Source organism: Pygoscelis adeliae, unplaced genomic scaffold (genome assembly GCF_000699105.1).
Source record: "Pygoscelis adeliae isolate BGI_AS28 unplaced genomic scaffold, ASM69910v1 Scaffold244, whole genome shotgun sequence".
NCBI classification, from domain to species: Eukaryota; Metazoa; Chordata; class Aves; order Sphenisciformes; family Spheniscidae; genus Pygoscelis; species Pygoscelis adeliae.
The window spans coordinates 1,477,068-1,486,124 of NW_008824648.1; the positions used below are offsets into that span (position 1 = coordinate 1,477,068).

The 9,057-nt window shown below is 40.6% G+C and overlaps 1 protein-coding gene across 3 annotated transcripts in view; it reads right to left on the reverse strand.

Moving 5' to 3' along the window:
* SORBS1 (sorbin and SH3 domain containing 1) overlaps window positions 1-9,057 on the reverse strand; it is a 144,254-nt gene that overhangs the window by 109,435 nt on the left and 25,762 nt on the right. The window lies entirely within an intron of this gene.

The following is a 9,057-nucleotide window of genomic DNA, read 5'->3' on the forward strand; positions in this document are numbered from 1 at the left end:
ATAACCGTTCCATGACAAAAGGATCTTGAAACCAGTCCAGGAGCGAACAGAAGTCACCTCTATATCATCACTTTGTTGGACTGTGCGAAACAAGTTAGCTGCCCAGTGTCTTGCGAAAAGGAACTCGTCACGCATGCATGGAATAGCCTTCCATCCAAACTGGTCCTACCAGGAAATGGCTCAGGTCGCATCAGTGAAGCTGCTCAGCAGACAGCAGAATGAAATCTGACATTGCTACTACCCATGGTACACCAGGCTCCTGACCCAAGGAATTCAATATACCTGGCAATCAAACCAGGTTTTCTTACCCCACCAATGCAAAAAGAGAAGACAAGGACAGACGGTATCTTACTACACCTCCTTCCTCCCACCCCTGACAAAATGAATACAAACAGAACACCAGCCCCCCTGGCAGAACAATAAACTGGGTCTCTCCCCACCTACAGTTTGTTAAGGAACCCCCAGTACAGCCTGGATACCAGCAGGTCCAGGTTTCAAAAGAACTACAAAACGAGGATTTATTCCTGCAACTATTTAACTCTTTGCACATGATCACTTTCACTAAACAGAATTAGGATTACCATAACTTTAAGGATGCAAACAGCTGCAATTGTGGATGGCTTCTGGGGCAGCACACCACTTATGCAAGCGCCATTGGGCTTTACTAAATGGATTTAACTCCGTACTTAACTTCCTCCGGATACTCATGTTCTTTGCTAGAACAGAGCCACATTCACATTGTGTGTCTTGAGTTCTCGTTTTCGCACAGATCTGCAGTTTCTCTTTTCAAACAAAAACGTATTGACTGAAGACAAAGACCAGGAGGTAAATCTAAAGATTTTTCCCCTACTCAGTGTTAAGATACACAGGTAAAAAACTAATAGGTATAGCAACTTTTGGTTTAATATTTTCTTTAAGCAAAGGTGTTGTTTGCACAACATCTTACAAAATAGGCTCAGCACTAGATCTTTCAAATGCTGTTGTAATATAAATTATTATAAATATAATATTATTACAAATATAATTATACTAATATCATAGGAAGGCCCTGTCATTTTAAGAATATTTACAGGATAGTTTTAGGGCCACATAGATGAGAGTAATACAGTGAAAGAGTACTACAGATCTCAGAGACATAAATTCACAACAGTAAGTTTCAGAACAATTATGTGATGTGTTCAGAGCAGAACTGTCCATCCCTAATTAGCAACTTTACGCATGCAGAAAGGTGAAATCCCATTTGGCTCCAAGTAACCCCCAAGTGTGCCATGCACCCAAAGCATCTGTAGTGTGAAACTCTCGTATTTTCAATTTTTCAGAAATTTTAGATCTTGCTGAGAGCCGCAGGTTTAATTATCTCTTTAGGACCCTCTACTTTCTACTTCCCATCGAGACCAGCTACCTAGTGCTTTCCAGCAGCAAGAATCTCCTGAAAAAATGCTGCCAAAGTGCAGCTTCCACACCAGCATACACATACATGAACTCTGTAAAACATAATCCTCACTCAAGATAAAATAACTGATGCCATGGATTCTAAACATGGACATTTCCACATGTACAAACATGAGGGATAAATAGCAACGACAGGATCCACTTCACCTAAATAGAGTTAACCAAATGTCAGGCATCTAGACAGTTACCTCTGCAGTCAATGGTGAGCAACAAGGGCTTCAAGAGGACAAGTCATCCTGCACTAGGACAGGCACATAAGCTGGAATGAATCCCCGCACAGCAGTGCTTTTCATTCTTTACTCGTTATGGAAAGAGCCTGGAAACCTAGAGGTTTTTTTTACACAGAGGAGTGAGATTTACCTCCCCCTAGCAAACACAGCAATAAACCCTCTGTCACAGCCTCAGGTGGCAATAGCCGAGATCATAGCAACTAGCTATATCTAGATCACAGCACACAGGCAGCAGCCCCTGTGTGCAGGGCTGCTCTCATTCCCTGCTATATGGAGATGCTTATTCCTTTACAAAAGGAAAGGGAACAACTGGCACTGAACAGCCACACAGATTTCTTTTCCCACCAGAACAGCATATATGTAGTTAGGTAGTGTCAGCTTGTAATAGACTTAAAGCTGTGGGTTTTAAAGTTGTGGCTTGTGTTTTGGCAGAGATGTTGTTTGGACCCAACCACGTTTGGTGCAAATACCGCAGCTGAAGGTGTCAATTCCAGATTGGAAATGTGGTTGTACTTAAAATATAGACCAGGCTATGCTGGAATATTCTGTGGCATTAAGATAACTAATCAAATGCCAGATGGCCCAGTTCCTTGGTGGAAGTGGTAGGTCTGGAACACTAAAACAGCAATTTCATAACATGGTCACCCTTTCACCTTCCCAAAGGTCCCATGGAAGCTGTGTAGATGAGTGTCCAAATACAACTACAATCCTGGCACTCCTCTCTGCTCTGACACAGATGAGGCCAGGGCCTTTTTCTTAAAAGCTGGGTTTGGGTCTAGATTCCTCAGAGGAAATCTGCACCCTGGCTGCAGCCATAGTCCTAAGAATGGTTATTCATCGCTGGTGGTCTCTGGCTACAACCACTTTGGAACAGCTACACAGTTATCAGAGAAGTGCTGATTTACTCATTTCCAATCTGCTTTACTGTTCCTGCGTTAACAAACCCCAGTTAGCTTTTCTAATTGCAAATCAGGTTGCGTTCCAGAAACAGTCAATATTATTAGCTGTATTTAATAATCTGTTCTGGCAGATCCTGTTTATTCCGATGTTGACAGAGACAAAAATACACCACCAAGAGAAGGAAATATAGATTAAGTCCATAAAAGATTTATGTACATTACTGATCATGTAAATCCAGAGACAGCACTAAGGAATGGAATGAGATGTTTCCTGAAGTAACATTTTAGACCATGATCATTTTTGCACCATACTCATTTATTTAAAGAGACAGCAAAAGCCCTATGCCTCAAGATACCCCCCCACTTCCATAGAATAACCATGTTGTGTCTTTATTTAGGATCTGATTTTGCAATTTCATACACAAACAGCCTTTTCATGAGCGAGTCCACTGACAGCAAAACAGTCACTCACATAGGCAGGGATTTCTCTTGCAAGCAAGGGTTTGCAGACATCTGTTAGTATGCGTTTGTATGGCAGTCTGTGTTCCTATTAAATTGATGCTTACTATTGTGGTCTCCTAATTTATCTAACAACCATCTCATCTCATGTAACAAGAACACCCTTAAAATATATTTTTATTTTTACTTCTGTTAGCACTTTAAGACAAATTGAGCAATGTTATCCTGAGCTACAGGGTGCGGTATTAATTTGAGCTCTAGAACGTCAACAGGAGAAGAAAAGGCAGTTCATTGCAGTAACAAAATGCTCCATTATCAGTCTGCGAAATACACGTGGCATTTAGAAGACAGTGATCCTCATATCCTTGTGAACTTTCGCAAGGATCTGTTACAAAATGCCATGAGCAACTGATAGATTGTTGCAGTGTTGGGACAGAAAGAAATTGGCTCCATCATCAGTCTTGTGACCTACAGCACGGTTAACACCGGACCAAACACCCTCCCACAACCAAGTCCACACCACGCTCCGGGCTCTTAAATTCACCATCAATACATTGTTTTCCTTAATAAAACTAAATGGCTTGGATTTGGGGATGTTCCTCAGAGAGACATAAAACACCATACAAATTTTTCACTGATCAGCAGACAAATTAGTTCAAGTTAACGATGCAAGTCGACACATAGTGCTGGACATCTTCAAACGGCTGTGCAAACATTAAATTAGCTTTGCTGCATTTGTATGAGGCAGGTATGTGTTATTCGGTTTATTTTAACAATGGGGAAATGAAGACGCACAAAATGAAATTTTTAAAAAGCTGCTGTGTTTGTTTAATTTTGCTTCTACTGAAGTTAATGGAAAAAATGCCAGGGCCAGATTTGCATTTGCATGGGGTCCCTTTATACCCCTCTGGCAGGGCAAAAAGCCTAGTTTTAAAGATCCTGACCTTGCCAGGCAGTGTAATGAAGCCTTAGTGGAAATAAGAATTAGGCCTCCGTCAGCTTGAATGGGAATGGATTTACATAAGCGCTGTGTGCTTTTGAAAATCCTACCCTCAACAGCTAGATGATTTGACCCATACGACACAACAGGCTTGTGACAGAGACAGTATGACAACTCAGTTTGTCCGACATTAGCAAGCACTAGACCAAATCAGCCCCTCTGAACAGGTTTCTTGCTTGGAAGAGGGCTCAGCCACACAGAAAACTTTAAATTATTTTAGAGGATATTTTTAAAATAGAAATGGGTGCAAAACATTTGATCTGATAGTTCTGCTGACCATCCATTACCAACCTGCTCAAAAGTAAGTGCTGTCTGTGCTAAGCTACTTTAAGGGGAGAATGAGATAGATCTGCAATGGGTGTCCACTGTTAAAAGAAGGAATAAATAACCAAGTTATTTCATTAACACATGCGTGGACACATTAACACATGATGGACAAAGGCAGAAAGGCTGAAGGAATCTTGTAGAAATAGGACCCCAGAAAAGGATCCTGGCTAAGAAGATGGGCATGGATGGAGGGTTGAGGCTAGCTACCCTTGCTGGATGCAAACACACTGCATTCGCTGCACACGGATACTTATTTCCACTAGCTTCCAGCATGATTAAGGCAGAGAGATGCCCTGTGTGTGAATATATATGTATGACTTAGGACTGAAATGCTGTTTCAGGAAAACCACCCAAGTTTGTTAAAACTCTATCAGTTCAGTAAGTTGTTCCCTCCATCCTCCCCCTCCACCCCCAGCTAGTGGTTACACTTTAACCATGTATGGAAGAGATTTCAGAGGTCTGAGTCATTAAAACCTACAGAGAATAGAAGAACTTGGCAAATATGAAAGCAAAGCATTTTAAATGGCTCTGAGACAGCCTGCTCTCCCTTGCTACTGAAGATGTGATAAATGAGTTGCCATTTATGTGTAGGAGCTGACGATCTGAGATTTTGGACAAGTCTATAAACTTAATTACACACAATGTGCCCCAAAAACGGTTCAAATACAAATCAGCATGTCAAAAACTGTGGGAAACCTGGGGGGAGAGGGGGGGGGGAATCAACATTTGAAGTAGTAGACTTGTGTGTTATCTGCAGACAAACTTCCTGCCAAATATTCTTGTCCCTGACAAAAACTATGGTATTTTTGGATAGTTTCTTATTTCCAACCCTGCAGCGTGCGTGAAAGAGTGATGTTTTGCCATTTTTAGGAGTGGTTGACCACATGAAAAGCTCTAACACAATGTAAAGTTACACTCTCTTCTTACAGCACATGACCTATTGGGGAGAACATTACAGCAGTCTTCCTCTTCCCTATAAGAAACAGACATTTCAAGAAAACAAAACAAAACAAAACAAACAAACAAAAAAAAACAAAACAAAAACCCCAACCACGACTGAGGAAAAATCCAGGATACAGGAAATGTTGTGTGGAAGCTTACACAATGACAAGACATTACCCATAAGCATGTGGGATTTACCAGGGACAATATCCTGCTCCTGGTAATACTGTAAGATGCAAATAGAATTAAAGGATATGTTTTTTTTCTCCCCCTCCATATTTTTAGAGGACGTTTATCCACACAGCTACCAGATTTGCCATTATGAAAAACAGATTTTCTGATGACATGCAACTTTCAAACCTTTTAGGATGTTCCCATTCAGAGTGTTGCTAAGTAATCACAATTCAGTGTAAGTTTCCTGTCTGAAGATAATTCTGCAGGACTCAGATTCTCAAAGAGCTCATTGAGGAACTCACATTCAGGAAAACTGAGCTTTATTCCCAGCCTTCTGCAGACGCTGCACTACAGAGCAGTGTCTCATTTTCCCAATTAAAAAACAGAACTAAAACCACCAGTCTCCTTTTCAAGCACTTAAAAAAAAGAAATAAATCAATCAATACTCTATGGAAGTTTTGCATTTTTATCACCATGTTAAGTACTCAGTCCATCCACTCCAAAACAACCAGATTTCAACATTTATTTACTGTATGCTCCTGCAATATTCCAGCTAACATTTACACCGATTCAACCACAGCAGCATTTCTCAAGAGCAGAGACTTCACTTACTCCTGTGTCAATCCAGAATAACTGATTTCAAATGCAGTTACTCCAGGTCTCAGTTCTATTGCTGTAAATCCAAGTTATGGTCCTCATCATGGAATCTGATCCATGCCAGTACTCGCAGCCACACAGATCCCCACCAGGAAGAGTGCCTTCGTCTGCCCAATCACAAAAAAACCTGGGATGAATAACACATAGAATGAGAGGTCCAAAGTGATTCCTAGTGCCATTTGATTTCTGATGGCATCATTAATGATTAATTTACTTCTACGAATCCCACCTTCCCTCCTACCTCAGCCATTCCCTGATTCACAACATGAATAAATCGGGACGAATGAGAATACTGAGTACATTGAAAGAAAAATCCACCTATACCTTTTCATTACTTTATGGATAACAGTCTTTCTATGCATACTATCCACAAGAAAGCATATAATTACAGATAATTAGTACTCTATTCTTCATAGAATACGTTCATTTCATATAATCTTTAAAGAATCACTCGCACATCATGCAGAAAATCATGTATTTAAACAATACTCCCTACAAATCTTTTCACATTTTACCTACTCTCCCTTATTCATTAAGGAGGACCCAAATTTGCTGTTTACCCATTTTTCTTCAACTTTTTTTTACTCCAACATCAGAATCAGCAGAGTTGCAAATTATTTTGTCACACAGAAGATATCAGGACACCGAGCAAAGAGGTATCTGAGAGTGAGCTGCAAAACAGGTTAGCACAGGTTTGAGTGCCAAAAGCGTCTCATAACCTGGCAAAATGATGAGAGGTAGACAAAAAAGAAACAGGCTTCCGAGTTTATTCTCTGTGAAAATTAAGTGGGTCTTACAAGTCTTGGGAGCTCAGAACATACAATTGTGGGAATTCAGAAACTAGTCAAGTCAGGGGCTGGATGGGGTTTCTCGTATGACAGGACACCCGAGTTATGCGCTCTTGGCCCTGGAGAATCTACCACATACAGAGCCAGCAGGTTTTAATGGAATCTAAAAATAATTTAGAAAGTTACATTAAAACACATTCATGTGCTAAACATTACTGCAACTTGCCTAGTAGGGGGACATCAACACATAAATCTGCTTCCCTCCATTCAGATATTACCAGAACTTACAATCAAAAATAAGAGACAAAGATCGCAACTTCTGTGGATTAACTGGAGTAAAGTGAAGTAAAACAGACATGCTCTATGTGATAGATGTGACTCTTTATTAGTAAAGCTTTCAGCAGATCTTTAATTCAGCATATACCTTCTGTATGGATACATACAGATGATGCAGTTACCTGAAATAATCTGTTTTCATATTTCAGATTTTTGTTACAGCATTATCTAAAGGTCCAGTCAAATCCTATCCCTAATGTGCTAGGTGTGTATAAGACTATAGTTCTTATCAGACTAGTTCACAGTCAATACAGACAAACAAAGCATTATTACATTCACAGGCGGGGAAACTTAATGCAGACAGATCAAATAACATGCTAGAGATCCCACAGAGTGTGTACCGCAGAGTTAGGTATTAAACGTATTCCTCCTAGTGAGCCCCAGTTCACTGCCAAAGCTCATTTTCATCTGCCACATGGCAGGCTGGACAAGTCTGCTGTGCCCACTTACGCCTGCATCTAGTTATTTCTCTCTCTCGTTGGCCATGGACTATTCTTGTTCAAGGCAGTAAACGGTCATATGATAGTCGCATAGAGAGGATATTTTGTATAAGGGGAGACCATTCAGTCACCTCAGAGGAGTCTTATAAGAGAAGTCTTTCCTGCAGAACAGGCAGGAAGCTCTCTACGAGGTGCCTTAAAAGCTATTACCCACACTCTGGGTTCTGGCTCTTCCTCTAAATGACTGCCTCTATTGAACAGTTTGCCTCAGGAAGTTGTGGAATAACAAACTTTGTCATTTAAACTTCAAGGAAATCATCTGGAAAAGCTTAACAGGAAACAGAGGCATGGTGTTCAGTACTGCTCAGCCCCCTGAGCTCAGACCATTGACAGCCATCTCCAGTCACTGATGGGAGAACGGGGAAGGCACTTATGGGTGCTTGAAAAGGCCCTGCAGAGTGGGACTCCTCTTCACCTGGGAGCAGCAGCAGGTAGCCCTTTATTTGCAACAATATATAATACAGCTCCAGCCTTTCAGAACAACCATAAGTTACTAAGCAAGAAGATGAATACCTAAAGGAAAGCTGGGCTGCTCTATACAACATAGGCTACCTGTGGCCATAGGAATGCCCAGAGTAGCTATACCCCATTTTGGGGAAGCACGGGCTATTTGCTGCCATGCAAATCTCAGGTGAGGTGAACACTGCAAATACAGATGCAGGTGATTACTGGAGTAGAATAAAATTGGAAAACAAGAGTGAAGATCCAACCCAGACATCAACCACAATGCTTGTCTTAGAGTCCAAGCGTCTGCATGCTCACAGAGACTGCAACTTTTAAAATGAAAGGAATTCTCCCATATTTATGCCAGCATAACCAAGACCTAACCCTAGGTCTCATTTTAAATGTTTTAATTGTGCTACTAATTATGGAGACAAATCATCAAGTTTGAGTCTGGCCCTAAATGGTTCCAACTGCAGCAGAGAAATCTAGAACCAAACCCAAACTTTAAGTTTCTAAAGCTTAATGTCAGCCTCAATTTTCTGTTAAATTAAGACAATAATTTCAGCCCCAAATTAAGTACGTTATTAAGGAGGCTTGAAGTTGAACCTATCTTACTCCTGGTTTTAGGAAAAAAATTCTCAACTTGAATTTACAGTTAGATGCATGGCATCTCTTTTACTTTTGTTTCAGGATGTTCATTTGGGGAAATTTAACAGGCAAAAGATGCCTATCTGAGAATGGAATCAATCAGGAATGCAGTTACAACAGAAAGAATTTCAGCAGACCATAAAAGAGAAAAAGAGGAAAAAAGAAAACCCTGCTACAAGAATAGTCCAGCAAAATGCAACT